The sequence below is a fragment of the Sorex fumeus genome, unplaced genomic scaffold (assembly GCF_029834395.1).
Source record: "Sorex fumeus unplaced genomic scaffold, SorFum_2.1 ptg000232l, whole genome shotgun sequence".
Lineage (NCBI taxonomy): Eukaryota > Metazoa > Chordata > Mammalia > Eulipotyphla > Soricidae > Sorex > Sorex fumeus.
Window position 1 is genome coordinate 831721 of NW_026606289.1, and position 19302 is coordinate 851022.

Below are 19302 nucleotides of genomic sequence, written 5' to 3' on the forward strand. Positions count from 1 at the left end.
GCATCTGCCGGGCAGACCTGGGATGCCCCGGACGTGCCTGCGCTTTTGCCTGCCAGGAGGAGCAGAGCTGCAGGGGTTCGGGCAGCCACAGGGGGGGCTCCCGTGCCTGGGTGAAGGCAAGCACATAGCGGCAGTGAAAGGCGGGTTGGCTATACCCTAGGCTCCGCCTGGCTCCGCTCAGGCCCTGCCAGCTTCTGATGAGATCTCTCAGCGCCCAAGGCCCCCGGCCCATCTCCTTGACCACCCAGCATGTCAGGCGTTTGGTAGGACATCCTGGGTGCTCAGCTTTGGTGCCCCGAGGCATGGTGGTCTGTGGGCTGGATGAGGGCATGCCTGTTGAGACTTCCGGAAGTGCTGGCCCTCAGATGCCCACTGCAGCTCCCGCCAGGCCCTTACCCAGCCATGTTTAACCTCATAGCCTCATGGCAGTCCCCAAATCTGCCTGGTAGCTGAGGTCGAAAGCTGAGCATCCCCTCATGGAGGGACAGGAAGGGGGGGCAGAAGCCGGAGGAGGGGTACAGAGAGTGCCAAGCTTGCCAGCGGCGCTCAGTTCAGGCCCAGTAATCTGCTTCTAAGCCCCATGGCCGGCACGAGGAAGCAGAGCATCTGGTGCATTACAGATGATATAATCTTTCCCGAGAAGCAAGACGAAAGCGGGTGAACAGGCTGGAAGAATCACTGAGTCAAGGCGGGGAGACCCGCGGGGCGGAACACCTGGAGCCCGTGAGGAGTCGCTTCTGTGCTCTGATGACCGCTCCCCGCTCTGCCATACCAGGAACAGACCCCGCACTCCCAGCAAGCCGCCTCCTGGGGTGCCTGGAGAAGGAGCCCCTTCATCAGGATGCCAGGTGGGGGGCAGGCTTCTCCCTCTGTCACGACTCAGTACCCCCCGTGCCATACTGCCAGCTTCGGCCTGAGCCCCACCGGCTCCCCTCGACCCAGATGGCTCCACAACAGACGGCTTCGGCTGCCACCGTGGGCTGGGGGTGCCGAGAAGGGAGTCCTTAGCCCCTGTCTGGCAGCCCCTCTAGCAGTGACTTGTCCAAGGGGCTGCAACCTGTGGGTCAGGGGTGTGGGGGGGGTGACAAGGCCCTCCTGGGTTCCACATGCGGGATTGCTGACTGTCCAGCACTGTGGCCATGTGTGACGGGACGGGACAGATCACTCACAAGAGTTTCAGCCACCCTTGAAGATGAGAAAACTGAGGCCCACACGCACAGCCTCCGTGGCAACGCAGTGACCTCTGTCCTGGCAGCCTGGGTCTGGGGGTGGAGATGGCAAACAGGCCTCATGGAGGACCCTTCCCACCTTGGAGTCCAGGTCCACCTGCCAGGGGTCGTCGTGTGAACTGGCCCAGTTGAACCCCTGCCGGTCCCCAGGCAGCACCCCATTCCCCTTTCCTGCCACCATCTGCAGAAGGGAGGAAGGCTGGGGGCATTTCTGTCAGCAATGGAGGCTTTTCCGCCTGAATCTAGAGGTGTGGTTTCGACCACTCTGTGTTACTTCCTTCCCATGCGGGTAACTTGTGTCTCTGAGCTCCTGGCCAGCGAACCAGACTGCACAGGTGCAGGCCAAGCCCCGGGCAGAATGTGGCAAGATGAAAGATGCCTCACGACATCGGGAACCCGCACTCAGGGAGGCCTCCCTCCAGGGGACAGGGCTGGGTGGATGTCGGGGTCATGTGATAGTGGCCTGGATGTGGCGGGGGGGGGGGGGGAGCCCCCTTGGGGAACCGCTGCGGCCCAGTGCCTCCGCACTCACTGGGACTAAGTGCCTATCAGCCAGCATCCTGGGGTCCCACTGGACTCCTCATGGGGGGGGGGCAGCTGAGCAGCTCAGAACCCCGTCTGGCTCCTGCCACCAGGGAGAGAAGTTTTCAGAAGTAGTCATTAGATATGGAGGCTCGAGGTGCCATTAACTCTTTCTTTTCTTCTCAGCAGGCCTCTGGGTCCCTCCTGCTGGTCCCTAGATGATCTTCAAGTTTCCAAGGAGAGTGGGGGCCCCGGAAGTATGGCCACCCCTGTGCTGGGCTCCCTCCACACTATTCAGTATCTCCCTCGCTTTGGACAAAGCTTGCCCAGTGTGGTGGTGGGCGTCAAGGCCCCATGGGGTTGCTCACATGGTTGCTCACAGGCGCCCACCCAGCTAATGGACCCTCAGCCCCGTGCTTCTGCCCAGGGCATGTCCCCATCCCGCGTGGTGCTCTTGACTGCTCCCTGCCATCAGGATTCCCTCGGGCCCCCCATAGCTCCAGCCACTGGGCCACCATGGTGCCTCCAGGTGCAGGGGCCCACTCTAGGAGCTGAACCGTTACCTCCCCAGTGGCCAGGCCTGGCCCTCCTCCAGCTGCACATCTGGACACACACTTGTCCTGAAGCTGACGGTACTGGGCACCCCGCCCCACAGCACTCTTTGTGGTTTGAGCCTCTGGCAAGGGGTACACACCACTTCCGCCCTGCAGCTCCTGCTTTGGCCCCGGCACCGCACCCCTGAATCTTCCTGACGGTTCCCCTGAGGCTCTAGCTGTTCGGTCTCCCCCTGCATCCACCATCCCCTTCCCAGTTCAGCCTTGGGGGCCATCTAGTCAGGTTCCTCTGATGGCTGAGATGGGTGACGGAAACCCACATAGCTGCCACTGTCCCTGTACCCTAGGGTCATGCAGCCCTGAGTCAGGCCCCTGGGGTGCTGGCCTGGGCGGTCCCCGTGCACCAGGGACCCTTAAAATCATCCTGCTGTCCTGCTGCCTGCTATAGTGGCCCCGGGCCACCTGCTTTCTCCCACTGCCTCCCCACCAGAAGACTAGAGGTCCCTGGGGGGAGCCCCAGGAGTTGGTGGCCCTTGGCCTACCCTCTTAGGAGGGACGAGGAGGAGGGGCACGACCTGCCTAGGGGGGGCACGAGGGGTGGGAGGACAGGCCTGCTTCTTACCCGGGCAGCCCACCGGGAGCCCACGAGGTAACACATACACTCACATCCCAGAGCAGGTGGCCTGGATGAGACCGGCCCATGAGCTCGTAGACAAGGACCCATGCTCCCACGCTTGTAGACAGCACTGGAAAGGTGCCTTTGTTTGGAAAGAGTCATTGCAGGTGGCAGGAAGATGAGCTCGACTGGAATGGGGGGGGGGTGGACTCAGAAGGACCCGGAAAATCAGCGCTGAGAGGGCCACCGGTCTCTGGCACGTCCCAGACTGGAAGGCAGTGACGTCCTAAGGGTTCTAAGCCACCCGCTTGGTGCGCTTTGTGCCTGCAGCTGTGCCTGTACTCAGAGCCGCTCGATTCTCGTGGACTGAACCATTCACTGCCCACACTCATTGAAGGAGGAGAGGAACATCCTGACCTCTGCAGGACTAGCTCTGAGGAAACTCTTATTAGATTCTTGCTCGCAGCTGGAGGTAGACCCAGGCTCAGCTGCAGCGCTTGTGGTTTGAACCCAGAGCGGGAGAAATTGACAAGAGCTGTGAGGTGTCTGTCCAGCTGGCCTCACTACTATCGCAAAGCGTTTCTTCCCCAGGCTTTGTGCCAAATGGATAGCCCCAGCACCGCATGGTTCTCTAAGGACTGCCTGGGAAGTCCCTGGGCAATAAAGGGTGTGGGGAAAACAAAACAGAACAAACAAACAAACAAAACAAAACAACCAAAAACCAAAGAAACAGGAAAACAAGGGATTCCTTTTCAGGTAGAGCGAGTAACTTTTCTTCCGGCTCTTTCCTTTTCCCCTCTTTAGTATTGCTTTGGTTGCTGCTTAGAAAATGTCCTATTGTAGTTTTATTTTAACTAATTTCCATATATTTTTAAAATGTATTCTTGGGACCGGAGTGATAGTAGAGCCGGTAGGGCATTTGCCTTGCACGTGGCCAACTCAGGTTCGATCCCCAGCATCCCATATGGTCCCCCAAGAACTGCCAACAGTAATTCCTGAGTACAGAGCCAGGAAGAACCCCTGAGCATCACTGGGTGTGACCCAAAGAGCAAAAAAAAAGTCAATGTATTCTTACAGTACTCTCTTCAGAGCCCATGCTAGAGTACAGCAGAGATGGTGGCAGCCAGGGTTCTGTCGCTGGTGATGCCAGAGTCCTGCAGCACCTCTCGGCCCTCAGGAGTGATCCCTGAGTGCAGAATTAGGAGTAAGTCCTGAGTACTGCTGGGTGTGGTCCCCAAGCACAAGCAAACCAGAAATTAAAACTTCCTCTTTGACTGTACATTTATAGGTGTGTTGATCGGTTTCCTACTGTTCAAATTTTGTTGTGATCTTTTTCAGTGTTAATTTCTACTTTGAGTCTATTCCACTCTGTGGGGGTCCAGTTCTTTTCCATTTCTGGCCTGGGATATAGTCTGTATGCAGCGAAGGGTCTCTACTGTCTCTGGGTGGAGAGTCCTATCAATGTCCACTGGATCCTGGGAGTGGAGTACTTCTGTTTCCTTGGCCATTTCTCTGCAGTGGTTTCAGGGGTCAAGGAGCGCCTGAGTGTGAGCAGGGCTAGTTCTCTTTGTCAGGGGGTTTGCAGCTCTCTCAGTATAGCACTGTGTGGCTTTCTTGGGGCCTGAGCCATGGTCCTGCACTTTCTGAATTGGAGATAAAACTTTAGTGGGGTGTTGGAGGGAGAGAAGACAGCTCAGAGCAGGCACTTTGGCTGTTCCAGAGTCCTGTTAGGAAAACGGATGGGTAGCCACAGGCTAACCCCCCACCACCACCATTTGCGCCTGCTTGGAGCGCCAGAGCATCAGAGGCAATTTTGGGGGTTAGAGAACTTTGGCGCTCCCTGAAGAGTTGCTGGCTTAGTTGACTTCCCCGCCAGATGCAGACAAGCGTGGTGCTTCATAGCCCACGGTCGATTCTTCAGGAATGACATTTGTTGAGACCCTGCTCCGAAGGATGGCAGTCCCCACTGTGCATTCCAGCCAGGAAACTAATGATGAGTTCCATGAACTGAGCTGTGCCTCAGCCTTAGGGGGAAAGCGGGATTTTGTCATCCTGAGTCAGGACTGAGTGAATGTGTTCAATCGGGTCCCGGGGAGCATTGACACTGGGTGCTAGGGGGCGGGGGGTGGCAGTTAGGGCGTGGAGAGCAGAGGACCAGCCGAAAGTGGACTGCTTTTGCAGGTGACCCGTGAGAAGGCAGGAGGGCAGCAAGCTGGGTTTCGGGGTGCCAGGGAACAGAAGGGTAAAATGAGAGGAGCCCAAAGGCAGATGCAGGTAATGACATTCAAGGCTGCTCCCCACAGCACCCCCACATGTCTGCTAATTTCAGGGTCTCTCTCGGTCTAGTCATGGAGCCCCATTTCCTGAACCCCTAACCAACCCAGTGCCTGTCTGGCCTCTGCTTGCGGACCCCCCTTCCTGCTGCCTGGAACATGATGTCTAACTCAGGGCCATTGGGCACCCCAAGAGCCCCGCTTCAGCCTGAGTGTCCCCGAGGACGTCCAGGTCCTTGGTAAGGGGGGGGAGGAGCGGGGCTCTGGCCTCACTGGGTCCCCGGGAGAAGCAGAGGGAGGTGCCCCCATCATGGCCCCTCACCCAGTGCGCAGCTGCGGCATTCTGTGCCTTTCACAGCCACCCCTCAAACAGGAACAGGAGCTCCTGCAGGCCGCGCCAGTCACCCCATCCCCTGCCCTCATGGTGGCCATGGAAGCTCAGTCAGCCTCCCTCCCTCCTTCCCTGCTCCTCCCTCCCTTTCTCTCTCCTCCCTTCTCCCATTCCTCCTTCCCTCCTCCATCCTTCCTTTCCTCCCTCCTCCATCTCTCCTCCTATCCTCCTTCCTCTCTCCTCCATCCTTCCTCCCTCTCAGCTTTATGGCCTACAGGCACCCCTCCTGCTGTGACCCCAACATGTCTATCTTCCTGAGGGTCTTGGAAGGGCGCTGTGATGGGCTGGGGTCCTCTCCAGGAGGGTCACTTGCTGTTTCCAGGCTCCAGGAAGTAGACACATCTTTCAGGAGTCACCATTCCCTGCCTCTCCATCATCACCCCGCCGCCAGACACCTCCTGCCCCCAATTTACTTTGGGTTTTGGTTCACACCCATGATGCTGGGGGCTACTCCTGGATTGGTTCTCAGGGGTGACTCCCAGAGGTGCCGGAATCAAACCCAGGGCTCCCTCAACCCTCTTTGAACCACAGCCCTGCCTCAGGCACCCATTTCTGGTGTTTAGGGGCCCCTGGCTAGAGCACAGCTCTCTGTGGAAGCTGAAGAATCTCTTTCTCTGAGGGCTGACTGTCCCTCTCCTGGGAGTGGGCTGCACATGGCCATGACAGAGAGGCACTCAGCGTGGCACCAAGCGGTCTGGCGAGTGTCCTGGGCACTGTCAGAAGACTGGCGCAGTTTGGAGGCCGGGTGCCAGTGCAGTGGGGCTGGGCTGGTCAGGAGACAGGGGTCTAAGGCTGGAGGGGGTGTGTGTGTTTGTGCTGCTTGAGGTTTACTCCTGATTCTGTGCTCGGGGCTCACTTCTGGCAGGACTTGGGGGAACCATATGAGGTGCCAGGGATTGAATCCCTGTGCTATCTCTCTGGCCCAGGCTGGAGGTTTATGATTTGCTTTGGGGGGCTGGGAGGGGTGTCACACTCCACAGTATTTAGGGGTCGCTCCCTCTGCTGCTGGGATGGAACCCAGGCCTCACACAGACAAAGCCATCTCCAGGAGAGCCTGTCCAGAGTCCTCTCAAAGACAGACGGGCTGCAGCTGGGGAAGCTTCTGGAAGGCATTGCTCTGTCCACCCTGGAGCGGGCCTGGGTGCTAAGCTCGTCTCCCCCACCTTCCTCCCCTTGTCCGCTATAGCCGTCCTGCGTTCACAGCTCAGCCGGCAGGGCGGCCGCTTACCTTTCTCCCTGCCGTGGCCTTTGTTTTCCCAGGAGTTAATCATTGTCCTTTGCTTGCTGTTTGCTTAGCTTCCCATGCACTTATCACTAATTCAACCCTCAACTCGTCCCGGTGTGTAAATGTTCTCTCAAGACGTTCAAACACACCAGGCATTCGAGCGATCTCATGCACGAGAAACTCTCTGGTGGCCGAGCCCTCTGACCCTCTCGGGCTCCCGCGCCATCTCCTAGTTCACCCCCCCATCCTTGCCCCCCCGCCCCCCGCCGCCGTCTGCCGGCAGCATGTGACTGCAGCGCTCATGTCCACTGGGAAAATGTATTCCAAAGGAGCAGGCTGGCCCGCGGGGGCCTCGGCGCGGCCTTGAGCGGCTGCCCCCACCTGGGTCTTGCTCCCATTATCTGTAGGAGCCCAGGTTTGGACCAGGGTTATTCATTAATCCCTCACTTATTCATTCAACAGACACTGGTTTAGCAGTGACTCTTAGGAACTCTGTTTATCATGGAAAATGTCACCCAGAAACAAAGGGGAAGAGATGTTAATGAAGGCCAGGGTGCAAAGAGAGAGAAGAAAACTGCCTGCTATGGAGGCAGGCTGGGGAGGAGGGTGATGGGATGGAACCTGAGGACACCGGTGCTGGGAAATATACACTAATGGAGGGATGTTTTTGGAACACGGTGTCACTGCAACCTCATCACGAACAGCTTTGAAAGGGTCTATCTTACAGTGATTCAATAATTAAATCTTTTTTTTTTTTAAAGGCGAGGGCGCTCTGGCCAGCGTCAACAATTCGCACTCCCACCCCCCTCACCTATTCCTTTGGAGAACTGCTTATTTGGAAGTAACGAGGTTCCCAGAAGTTGCAAAGACCCGTGTGCTTCTGCTACTCCTGTGCCCTGCCTCCGCTCAGTGCTCAGGGACGACTGCTGATCGCGCACATGTCAGGAATGGGGCGTATGTTTCGGAAAGCAGCCCAGGAGCGCGTGTGCGCTGGGTCTCCGATTCCCCGCTCTTCCTGGAGGCTTTCCAGGACATTCCAGCTGGGTCCGTGCACGGCTGCAGGCTGCTCTCAGTCTCTCCTACCTTCTGGAGGTGTTTCCCCACTTTGCGTGGCCCTTCACTGCTCCCAGCTCTGGAGCCTGGCCTCCCACCACTGGAACCTTCTGGAACATCTTGTTCCCTTTGTTCCCTGTCCCCTCCCCTCATTTTCTCTGGGTTGCCATGATAGTGGGCCATGACAGCTGGGGTGGGGCATCGGGGAGTCAGAAGGCTCTAGAGATGTGTGATCCCCCACGACGTTGTGGAGTAGGTACACAAAGCCTCTTGACTCCACAACAGCACGAGGCACATAAATGTCAGCTTGGCTAACCTCCATTAGGGTTTCTCTCGCAGGATATGGGGAACCAGCTTTGTGATTTAACGGCACATCAGCCAACAGAAAGTCGGGCTTAAAGGCAAAAGGGACTAGCGAAGAGAACACTAGCAAAGAGAACAACGCCTTCAGGGGTGAAGGACAAGGAAGGCCCAATCGCGTCCCCAAGCCCCTACAATGCTGAGGCAAGGGTCTCAGGCTCTGGAAACCTGCCAAGGCCACCAGAGGCCATGGATACGGCACAGAGCAGTCTCCAAGGCTGGCAGACTCAGGCCTGTGGGGAAGCGTCCCAACTGGCCACTGCAGGAAGCGAGACATTCATTCAGGTTATTTCATGGTCCCAACTCCACCTCTTTGCTTCCACACAAGCACCAGAGTGGCTGGGCCTTCCCCAAACTGGGCTGTTCCCAAACGCTCAGACTTCAAAACATTCGGAAATGGTTGAAGGTTGGAGTGCACCCCTGACTCATCCCCTGAAACAAAACCTAGTCAAAACCTAGTGCAAAGCCCCCCTCCCCCAACTTCCATCCAGGTTTCAAGGCATTGCCGTTCTGAGGTTCTAAGAAATCAATACATGCAGTCAGGAAATGAAGCACAAAGGGTGTCTGATGCACCGCTAACAAAAGAAAATATAATAAAGGGCAGAGTTCTATGCAAACACCAGGTATATAGGGAAAAGAACCAAATCATACTTCAAACAATGAAAAAAATCAAGTAATTGCAGTTAAACGCACAATGAAAGGGAGGGACTAGAGAGCTCATTCAGGGAGTATGGTGCTCGCCTGGCATGTTACCCACCCTGGTTTGATCCCTGGCACCACATCTGAACCCCTACGCACCCCAGGGTGCTCAAAGCCAGGCGTAAGCCCTGAGACTGCTAGGTGTGGCCCCCCAATTGAAAAATCTTTTTTAAAAAACGTGGAGTGAAATATTTCCATTTCCAGCCATGAGAAGTCCATTTGCTCTTGCCTTTCTCTGATGACACTTAAAAATGCTCCGGAAGTCACAAACAATGCAGAAATGGAGGGATGCATTAGATCCTTGGTGTTGGCAAACACCAAACAGGGGCAAAGGGCTCTTTGAGATGGTAGGGGGCTATTCTAGATACCATGGAGCTGGCCAGCCAGCAGGCTGTGGAGGAGGCCCCCTGGTTAGTCCCCATCATTGCACTTGAGCCCAGGAAGGATTAGCCCTAGAAAGAGGTGATCTGAGACAGGCCACCTGGGCACTAGCCAATTTTATTTGCTGCCACCCCAGAGATGGACTCAGCCTGTCTGAGATAGCCGGCGTTCTCACAACGCCAACTGCAATCTTCTTCTGAGTAAGATAACATCCTTACCCTCCAGTGACTGCTAGAAAAAAAATGTTGCAATTATAGTGTTTAGCAAACAAGAACAACTAGGCCCAGGAGGAGAGAAGGCAGATTCATGAAAAAACACCCAAACTGACAATAGAAAATGACCCACAGCGATTGCAGGCATTGGACTTCCAATATGAACCTTGAAGTAAACAAGAACACAATGTCCGCAGAGCTGAGCTGAGAGCACGGCAGAAACCCACATTGTAAAAAAAGAACAGGCTGAGAATGCTCCAGCTCGAGATGATGGAAATAAATGGATGTGTATAATAGGACAGGCGCTGCTAGAGGGACGGCCAGTGGACAGAAAGACGAGCCTGATGAGACCACTGAGAATAGAGCACAGAGAGAATAGGGACGGAAGAGGGAAGCCAGGGAGAGAGGAAGAGACGGTGAGGCAATCACAGGGGCGAGTGTAGAATCACGCTCTTAGAAGCTGTGCAGAGAAAGACACAGCAGAAGCGATACCAAAAGCCGGAACGCTCGAGAACATTCCCGAATGTGGGGCAAGCCCTCCAACCGTGCATTCAAGCTGCTCAGGAAGGCCACGCAACACAAGAAAGAGCAGAAAGAGAAATAGCCAACCAGGCGCATGAGGTTCAATCACTAACAACAGAATCGCTAAATTGTGAAATGTCGAGAGCTTTCTGCTTGAGGCTGGGTACAAGATAAGGTTTCGGGCTAACGCTGACTCTGACTCGCATTTACATTGTACCGAAGGGCCGGGCGGGCGGCCGCAGCAAGGCCTCCAGAGGGGAAAACAGCAGCTTGCGGGCCATAGGAGAGTTTATGTAAACAACTTGAAGACTCTACAGATAAGTTGACACGAATACAAACTTTTAGCACAATTTCTGATTCAAAATCAATATATAAAAACAAACAGACAGCCCTGGGTTTGATCCCCAGCACTGAAAAAAAAAGAAAGAAACGGACAGATTTTGTAAATAAAAGAAAGATAACATTTGCAACAGCATAAAAGATGTAGTCTCCCGAGAAGAAATATTATGGGAAACAGGCAAGATAATTATGCAGACGTTTGTAATGGTTGGAAAGACATTGGAGGGAATATCAGAAACACACAGTGTGCATGGATCTGGGCATCTCGTTCTCCCCTTCTCACTTTCTCACACATTAGTTCAAACTTGTAGAGAGATTAGAAAAAGAGGAGGAATGGTAAAAGGGGCATGTTGGGCCGAGAAAGGGCATGGCTGAGCCTTGGCACACAGAGACCTCAGGATGAAAGACAGAAAGCCGCCCCTGTGATCAGGAAGGAGACAAGGGCATCTGGTCTCACCACGGCTAGCCAGCATCAACTTAATAGAGCTTCTCACCAGGGAATTAGGCAAGAGGCAGGGAAAAATACATCAGATCGAACATAAATAAGTGAAGCCATCACTACTCACAGATGACATGCTCTGAGAGGGAGAAAATCCCGAGGAAGCCACCAAGACTAGGAGAAAGAATAAACCAGGTCAGTGAGTATACATGGTCAAGGTACAGAAATCAGTGGTATCTCTCTGCACAGCAATGAACACTCCGGAGATGAAGGAAACAGCTCTACATACAATGGTAGCAGAAAGAATACATACCTAGGAATAAATTAAAAAGAAGGACCAGACTTATACAAGAGCATAGTGTTGAACTCCATCAAAGAACTTTTAGAGAAATACAAAGATGCCCCACATTCATAGATCACAGGATTGTGAAGATGGTAGCACTCTCAAAATCTGTTTAGAGGTTCCATGCAATACCTGGCAAACTTCCGGATGGCATTTTCCAGGAATTGACAGACTGATCCTTAACTTCACATGTAAATGCAAGGGACTCAGAGTAGCCAAAACTATCCTGGAAAAGGAAGAACAAAATCAAAAGACTCACATTCCTTGTGACGAAACTTACCTCTAAGCCATGTGAATCAAGACTGCGTGGTTCTGGCAAAAGGAGACACATCCAGACATGTAACAGAACCAAGGGTCCAGAGATAAGCCCTTCCATTTAGGGTTCATTGATTTTCAATCAGGGTTCCAAGGCAATCTAATGGGAGAGAGATTGGGGCTAGGGCAACTGGAGAGCATTGTGTAGAAACCCTGAAGTTAAACTCCTTTCTGTATGACACCAGAGACAAAGTATAGCAGTTCAGATACTAGAAATGAATCAGAGACTTCATCGAAGAGCTAAAACTTATAAAACCCCTAGAAGAAAAGATAGACGTCAATCTTCATGACTTTGGACCGGGCAGTGGTTTCTTAGATAAATTGGACTTCATCCAAATAATTCGGTGCTACAAATGACTGCCCAGGAAAGCAAAAACTCAAACCAAACAACAAGGGGCTATATTTGCAGAGCGGAACTCAGACAAGGAACTTCCATCGAAGATCTATATAAAGAACCCTTGCAACACCAGCATCAGAAGCAAATGATTCCATTCTAAAAGTGGGCAAAGAGTTAAAATAGATCATTCTCCAAGGAGGATGTACAGGTGGCATCACTCGTTCTTAGGGAAGTGCCAGTCCAGTCATCAGGAGTGATGAAGGCTGGAAGGAAAACTACAGACAAATCCAGTGCTGGTGAGGATGTAGAGCAAGAGACCCCTCGTACACTGCTGATGGGAACTAAAATGGTGCAGCTGGCTTTGAAAAAGTGTGGCAGTTTCTCAAAATGTTAAACAGAGTCAGCATCGACATTGTACTATGTGCCTTTCTGTGTACACACATGCGCATTTTTATTTTTCTGAATCCTTTGAATCAACCGAGTCATTATACTTCTTTATCTCGAAATACTCTGTGTATATTCCCTAAAAACAAGGAACATTCTCTTATCTAAGAACAGTTCTCAAAATCAGGAAATGAAAAGTGATGCTGGCTAGAAAGATCTAGAGACGATCGAGGGTTTTCCACTTCCCCCATTCACATCCTTCCTGCATGTTCTCTCTAGAAAGGGGTCATGTCTGAGTGACTGTCTGGACCCATCATGATATATTTCTATCTCTGTTAGTGTGGGGCAATTTGGGGGGTATTTGTGCTTATAACATTGAGATCTTTCTTTGTTTGAGGGGGCTGGGCGATATCCTGCAGTGCTCAGCGCTACTCTCAGCTCTGTGATTGGGCTGTGCTCAGGGGGCACTGGAGATCAGCTGGGGGTAGACCATGAGGCAGACAAGCACCTTAGACCTGCTCCATGTCTCTGGCATTTTCTGTGTCTCTGTCCTCCACTAGCCCTTTGCAACGGCACGGGCCGATTGTTTTGTAGGACATCCTGGGTGATCCTCTCAAGCCCACATGGGTCCTGACAGCTTTGGCCAGTGCATGGTTCATAGTGTCTGCCAGGCCCCTCTACTGGCAAGTTTCTCTTTCTTTCATCTGGGGGGAGGCTTGCAGGCTTCCCGACACGTACCCCAGTCCTCATCAAACTCTCACCCACTGGGGTTCTCATCCGTGAGGAGTGTTGCTGCGTGATGCTCTGCCACTGCCATTGTTTCATTTCTTCCTCTCCCCATTGACTGATTTATTCCTCTCAGCCTGGGCTTAGGGTTTCCTGACTCTCTGGAAGCACAGGACATTCTAGGTTGATCCGAACTTTTCCTCTTCAATCTGAACGGGAAGGGGCATTTTGAAAACCACTGGGAGGGAAATTGCATGCATACTACAGACACATATGCAAATACACACACATATATGTACTGATACTACATATCAGTACGGTGTCATAGCTGCTCTTTTTTATCATTTACTTTATAATTTATTTCTTTATTTATGTTGCTTTTTGGGTCGCACCCAGCGATGCACAGGGGTTACTCCTGGCTCTTCATTTAGGAATTACTCCTGGTGGTGCTCAGGAGACCATATGGGATGCTGGGAATCGAACCCAGGTCAGCCGGGCGCAAGGCAAACACCCTACCAGCTGTTATCGCTCCAGCCCCGTAGCTGCTCTTTACAGCCATCTGTCCTCTCTCATCTCTCTCTGTCGCCTGCCCCTGCACCATCCGCTCTCCATCTCCGTGCTTCACATGGACAGACACCTTCCCACTCCGCTTCATTCTGCCCCTGACTGACTTAACTGCTGACTTGTTGCCTTTCAACTGGCCACAAAAATGTATGCATTTGCGCAACTCTGGAATGCTTGGAAAATAGTTTCAGGAGGGACAGCTCATGCCTCTGCCCAGAGAGACCTGTCCGCCGGAGTCCAATATCTATCTCTAGCTTGAGGGCGTCATGGGGAGTGCATTCAAAGGTTACCGGGGCTGCTTCTCTTTGCATTTCACTGTGTTTTCCCCCTCGCTCTGTGACTTTCTGGACTTCGCTTGCCCCTCGTTAGGTGGAGGGCCAGAGTTTGGGAGGGCTTTGCTTATTCTTGCTCTTGGAGATTGACTGTGCTTTGGAAGTTAGTTTGGACGTTTTTCATGCACAGGGCTGTCCTGATCTCTGCTAGCCAGACTCACTCCAGAAAGTCCACTTGTGAGCAGGCCAATGTCCCACTTGGTTTACAGTTTGAGTGCAAGTGTAGTGCAGATGCCGCCCTTTCAAGGGCGTTTGGCAAGTGGCCTCTGAAGAGCATCTGACAGCAAGTGGTCAAGAAGATTCTCCAGGAAGGCTGAGATGTGGCTCGAGGTGGTAGAGAAAGTGCCGTGCATGTGTGAGGCCTTCAGTTCAGCGCTGCTGCCACACACAGTGCCCAGCCCAAGCTCCCAAAGATCAGCCAATGTGACCGGAAGTATGTCTGCCCCTGTTCCTGCACTGCTATTCTAGGGCACGGCTCCTATAATGGAGAAGGGGGCTGAGGGAAGTGAGTGAGCAGAAACGGACCAGACAGAGTCATCTCCCTCATTGCAGGGACTGACTGGTCACCGAAGGTAACAGAAATTGAGAGTTGATCTTTGGAGGACTCTGGGGTTGAGGACAGGGATGGAAGGCAATAGTGGCAGGAGGCAGGCATTGGTGGAAGACACATTAAAGAGCATTTTATAAAAGAAAGGAAGAAGGAGTTGCTTTCCCCACTCTGGGTTTATCTGCTGGGCACTGCATTTAAGATAGTGTGCTCCTGGGGGCTGGCCAGACAGTACAGGGTTTAAAGCACTAGCTTTGCACAAGCTTCGATCCCCAGCATCCCGTATAGTCCCCTGGGCCCACCAGGAGTGATCCCTGAACACGGAGCCAGGGGTAAGCCCTGAGCGCCGCCGGGTATGGTCTGGGCCAAAAGATGGACAGAGGGTCCAAGGGACAGAGCAGACGAGGCCCTGAAGAAATCAGGGTTATGGCCGAGCTGGTACTGCGGGTCAGAGCTGGGCAGAGGTGGGTTTTGAGAAAGGGTGCTTTTGGGGATCTGTGTGGAAAACAGGTGGACCAGGCAAGAGGAGAGAGGCTGCAGAGAGGCTGGGAACTGGCACCCCTGCTGGGGAAGGCATTTGTACTTTCCTGGGCCCTGGGGTGCACTAGTGGGTGGCAGCTGGGTCCCCGGATACAAGCCTGGCAGAGAGCAGGATGAGTGGAGGCAGAGGGGCAGTGCCCCCAAGGAGCGTGAGGGCGGGGTGGGAGGGTAACTGGCAGGCCTCCTTCGGGGCAGCTGCACCTTCCCTTCCTCTCCACTGGCGGATGGACGGGTAATGGGGGGTGGCGCCTTCTCACACCCACAGGCCCTTTTGAACCTCTTTGACCTCAAGATTAGCTGAAGCAAGTGGTGGGGGTCAGAGTTCCTGGGAACTACGTATGGGGCCCTCTGGATTGAGCAAGGCCCACGGACCCTACCCCCACCGCACAGGCCTGAGGCTGGAACCGTAGCACAGAGGGGAGGGCAATTGCTTTGCACACGGCCCACCCGGGTTCAATCCCCGGCATCCCATAGGGTCTCTCGAGCACTGCTGGGAGAAATTCCTGAACATCGCCGGTGTGGCTCCCCCAACCCTAAAGGGAAAGAAAGCACAAGCCCACGGGATATTCTGCCCACTACGGCAGGTACCCACGGCAGCTGCCCCCCGCCTGCTGCTGCCCGGCGTCCCCCCTCCGCCCGCCTGGGGAACCGGTCCGCAGCGGCTGGGGCCGGCACAGCGAGACTCTAGAGCCCCTGCCTTAGCCCCTGAGCGGCCTCCCACCTGGGCCACCCGGGGGTCAAGGCTGGGCCTCCTGCCTGAGAAGCCTCAAGGTTACAGCCGCCCACCACCTACCTGCCCCTTCCGCCTGCAGCCGGTTTGCCTGGCGCCCAGGCCGCTAATTACCCGGTCACCTCCAAGCCCGAATTTGGAATTCAAATGAAGCCGTTGATTTTCACCTTTTATTCTAACAGTGGCTCCAGCTCCATCAACTCTCTAATGATCAATTTGCCTAATTAAAAAAAAATTGAGCGTTTGGAAACCAATTCACCAAAGCCTCTTCCGGCTTGGTGTCTTTCCCGGGCTCGCTTCTCGGCTGGGTTAGAGGTGACCTCTCTCTGGGGGCTCTTTTCCTTCTTTCCCCGATGGGAGATATGCCCATCTGCGAGCACTTCTCCTGGGGTGGGTTTCCTGTTTCCTCACCCCAAACTTAGCCATCGCTGCGGCTCCTGGGAAAGCCGGGAGCGGGGGGAGGATCTGAGTAATGCCTGCTCTTTCCTGGTGCAAGGCTGGCTTAGCAAGGGAGCTCTCCAGCCGCGTAGAAAGGCCGTTGGAATATTCTCGAAGAGAGGAAAAGGAGCAGGAAGAGTGGAGGTGGCCTCCTGGCTCCTCCTGGCATCTGGCCCTTGTCCCTGGGAAGGTCACCCCACCTCCTCCGGTGAAAAATAGGGCAAGAGAGCGTGAGCTGCAGCCAGGTGAGGGCCGGCACGTTGATCCTGCTGTTTACTGGCTGTGGCCTGAGCTGAGCTGTCAGGCCGCAGAAGCTGCCCCCTGAGACGCTGTGTTTGCTCTGGAAAAACCCTCCACATTGCAAAGCTGGAAGAAAACAAGCCCCCACCCCCACATTCTGGACCCAGTCATCAGCGCCCAGGGCTCCCCGAGGCCTTCTCCTGGCCCGGCCCCAACACTTACCTGGCTTTCCAGATTCTTCTTTCCCTTCAGGGCCTCCCTTATGCCCCCCACCGCCCCCCCGGACTCCACCAGTCCTGCTGCTTCCATGGCTCTTCCAGAGAAGATGGTAGTGGTTTAATGGGGTCACCCCCACCTGTGAGGAACACGGTGCCTACTGCGGGAGGGGCCCGGCGCTCTCGTAGCAGCCCAGCTCTGCGCTGCTCTTCTGGCTGGGAGCAAAGTGGAGGGAACAGGGCCTGTGGGGAGCTGGCCGTGTGACCCCAAACCGTGTCAGGGTGAATGGCTGAGCACTGGCAGCATTGGCCCACAGGGCCCCCTGAGAGTGGGGCACTGCTCGGCGGAGTCGCCTCACGGGGCTCCAGGTAGAAAGGGTGGGGTCTCTGGACCTCAGCTTCTCTCCACCGAGGGGCTGAAAGTGGGGGGCTGGGCTGTGGGCGGCGGCCCCAGGGGGCTCAGAGTGATTAGGACTGGCCTGCTCCAAAGAATCCTTTGCTGGGAGGGGCTGAACCCCCTCTGGGAAAGGGGTGACCCCTCAGCACTGGCCCACAGGCAGCATAAAAGGCGGCAAAAATGGAGCACCCTCCCCCCTGGACCTTGGGCCTGCCGGCCCCCGCCAGAGAGGAGAGAAGGGAGGTCAGTGCACCCTGGGTCCAGTCCAGTCTATTCCAGTCCATTCCAGTCCCGGGGTGGGGAGGGGAAGCTTCAAGTGGGATGTGAGTCTGGACTGAATTTTAATCACCCGAAAGGACCAGAGAAGTTAATGGTTGGGGGTGAGGGGTGGGGGAGGTGCGAGACAGGCCGTGACCGGCATAAACAAACCGTATCTTGAGTTGCACCAGCGGAAAGGTCTGGAATGGCCAGGGAGCCCCAGGAAGTGGGGCCTAGGCCTTCGGGTGGCCTCCTCGCCCCTCCCTTCCAGATGTGGCCAGCTAGGGGTGTGGGCAGGCTGGAGGGCCACACAGGGGCGCGGGGCCTTCCCAAGAAAGCTGCCAGGAACGGGGGGAGGACAAAGCCTAGACAGAAAGCACCCCCAAAAGCCTCCTGCTTCCCCAAAGCCAAGCTTGGCTGCCCTGAGCCTCATCACTGCCCTGGAGACAGGCCTCATGCAGATTCCACTGCAGAGGGTCGGGGTGCCAGGGTTCCAGCCCGGTGGGGACCAAATGGGCTCAGAAGGGGCTCAGAAGGGCTCAGGAGGAGGGTGGCTGCCCATGGATCTCAGCCCTTCTAGCAATTTCCTCAGAGTCAGTGGTGCTGCACCGTGTGGTGCTCCCCAAGGCACTCCTGTATGAGAAGCCTGGCTGATGGCCTATGCTCCCAGTGCCAGCTGGGCCCCAAGTCTCTGATGGGGCTGGGGGACCTGGGGGAGCAGGTATTCTGCCTCCCCCACCACTTTTGGCTGCCACCAGCTGCACAGCAGCCGGCGGGCACCGCTTCCCATTTCAGGAAATGGCCGCACACTGGCTGCCAGCTTGCGCAACCATGGCAACCGGAAGCGGGGAGCCTCTTCCCGTCACCCCGCAGAAAGGGCAGCCTATTTCTGGGACCTGAGCCCAGTTATTTGCTAGTTCTGTATTTCGCTGAGAATTACAATCTGGGAGAGTAGCTTTCAGGGTGCTGGCCCCGATCTGGGGGGCTCGGAGACGCACCTCCCAGGCCATGTGTGTGCCCGTGTTCAGTCTCCAGTGCTCCACGGGTCTTTTCTGCTAGAACAGGAGAGGACAAGCGCTGGAGGGGGGGGTGTTCCTGGGGTGGGTCGGGGACCTGCCTCTATTCTGAGCTCCATAGAGAAGGTCCTCTGAACTAGCCCGAGGTAAGGGAAGGCTCTGTCATGGCGGGAGGGGTCTGTCCAGTTCCGTTGGCCAGTTGAATGCTCCCCCAGGACTGCTCATGTGGCTGCCGGTGCAGGCTACTCTGCCCCCTAGTGACGGGCTCCAGCCAGTGTGCTGGGCACAGCACTGGGTTCCGGCGCATCACATGGGCAGCGGGGAGGACGCAGCTGGCTCCTTAGACTCAGTATAATGTTTTCCCAGCTCATCCTTGTCTTGGCATAGATCAGGATTTGCGGTGTCCAGCTTAAGGCAGATAAGCAGACCACATTATGCACGTCCATGCATCTGTTGGTGGACTTGAAGCCTGTTTCCACTTTGGGGCTCTTAGGAATAAATGTAGGCACATTCAGGCCCCTCGTTTGGTGCGGCCCTATTTTCATTTCGTTGGGGCAGACAGAAGAGTAGAATTTTCTGGGAAATATGGCAACTCTGTTTAACCTCTGCAGGACTGGTCACACTGTTCTCTGCAGTGACGGCACCATCTTCCAATCCCCCTGCTGGGTCTGACTGGTCCACTTTCCGCACATCCTGCCCATGACTCTTTAATGCAGACCCCTGGTGGGTATAAAGTGGCATCTCAGCGGTTTCCACTTCCATTCCCTGATTGCTAGTGATGGCGAACATCTTTCAAAAGCTTATGACACATTGTAGATGGTCTTCAGAGAATGATGCAGGCTTAGAACCCTGGTGGCAGCCCACAGTAATGCGCGTAATTCATCACATTTGCAGCCCTGGGGTCAACATCTCTCTCCCTCTCTCTGTGTTTTTTTTTTTCCGTGTGTGTGGGGGGGCACAACTGGCTGTGCTCAGAGCTGACTCAAATCTTTGCTCTTAGAGATCACTCCTAATGGTACTTGGGGGACCATGTTGGGTGCTGGGGATTGAACCCAGGTTGGCTGAGTGCAAGGCAAACCCCCTACCCACTGGACTATCTCTCTGG

At 54.8% G+C, this 19302-nt stretch overlaps 1 protein-coding gene across 1 annotated transcript in view; it reads left to right on the forward strand.

Moving 5' to 3' along the window:
- The window catches only part of PNCK (pregnancy up-regulated nonubiquitous CaM kinase), a 51867-nt gene that overhangs the window by 23456 nt on the left and 9109 nt on the right, over positions 1-19302 (forward strand). The window lies entirely within an intron of this gene.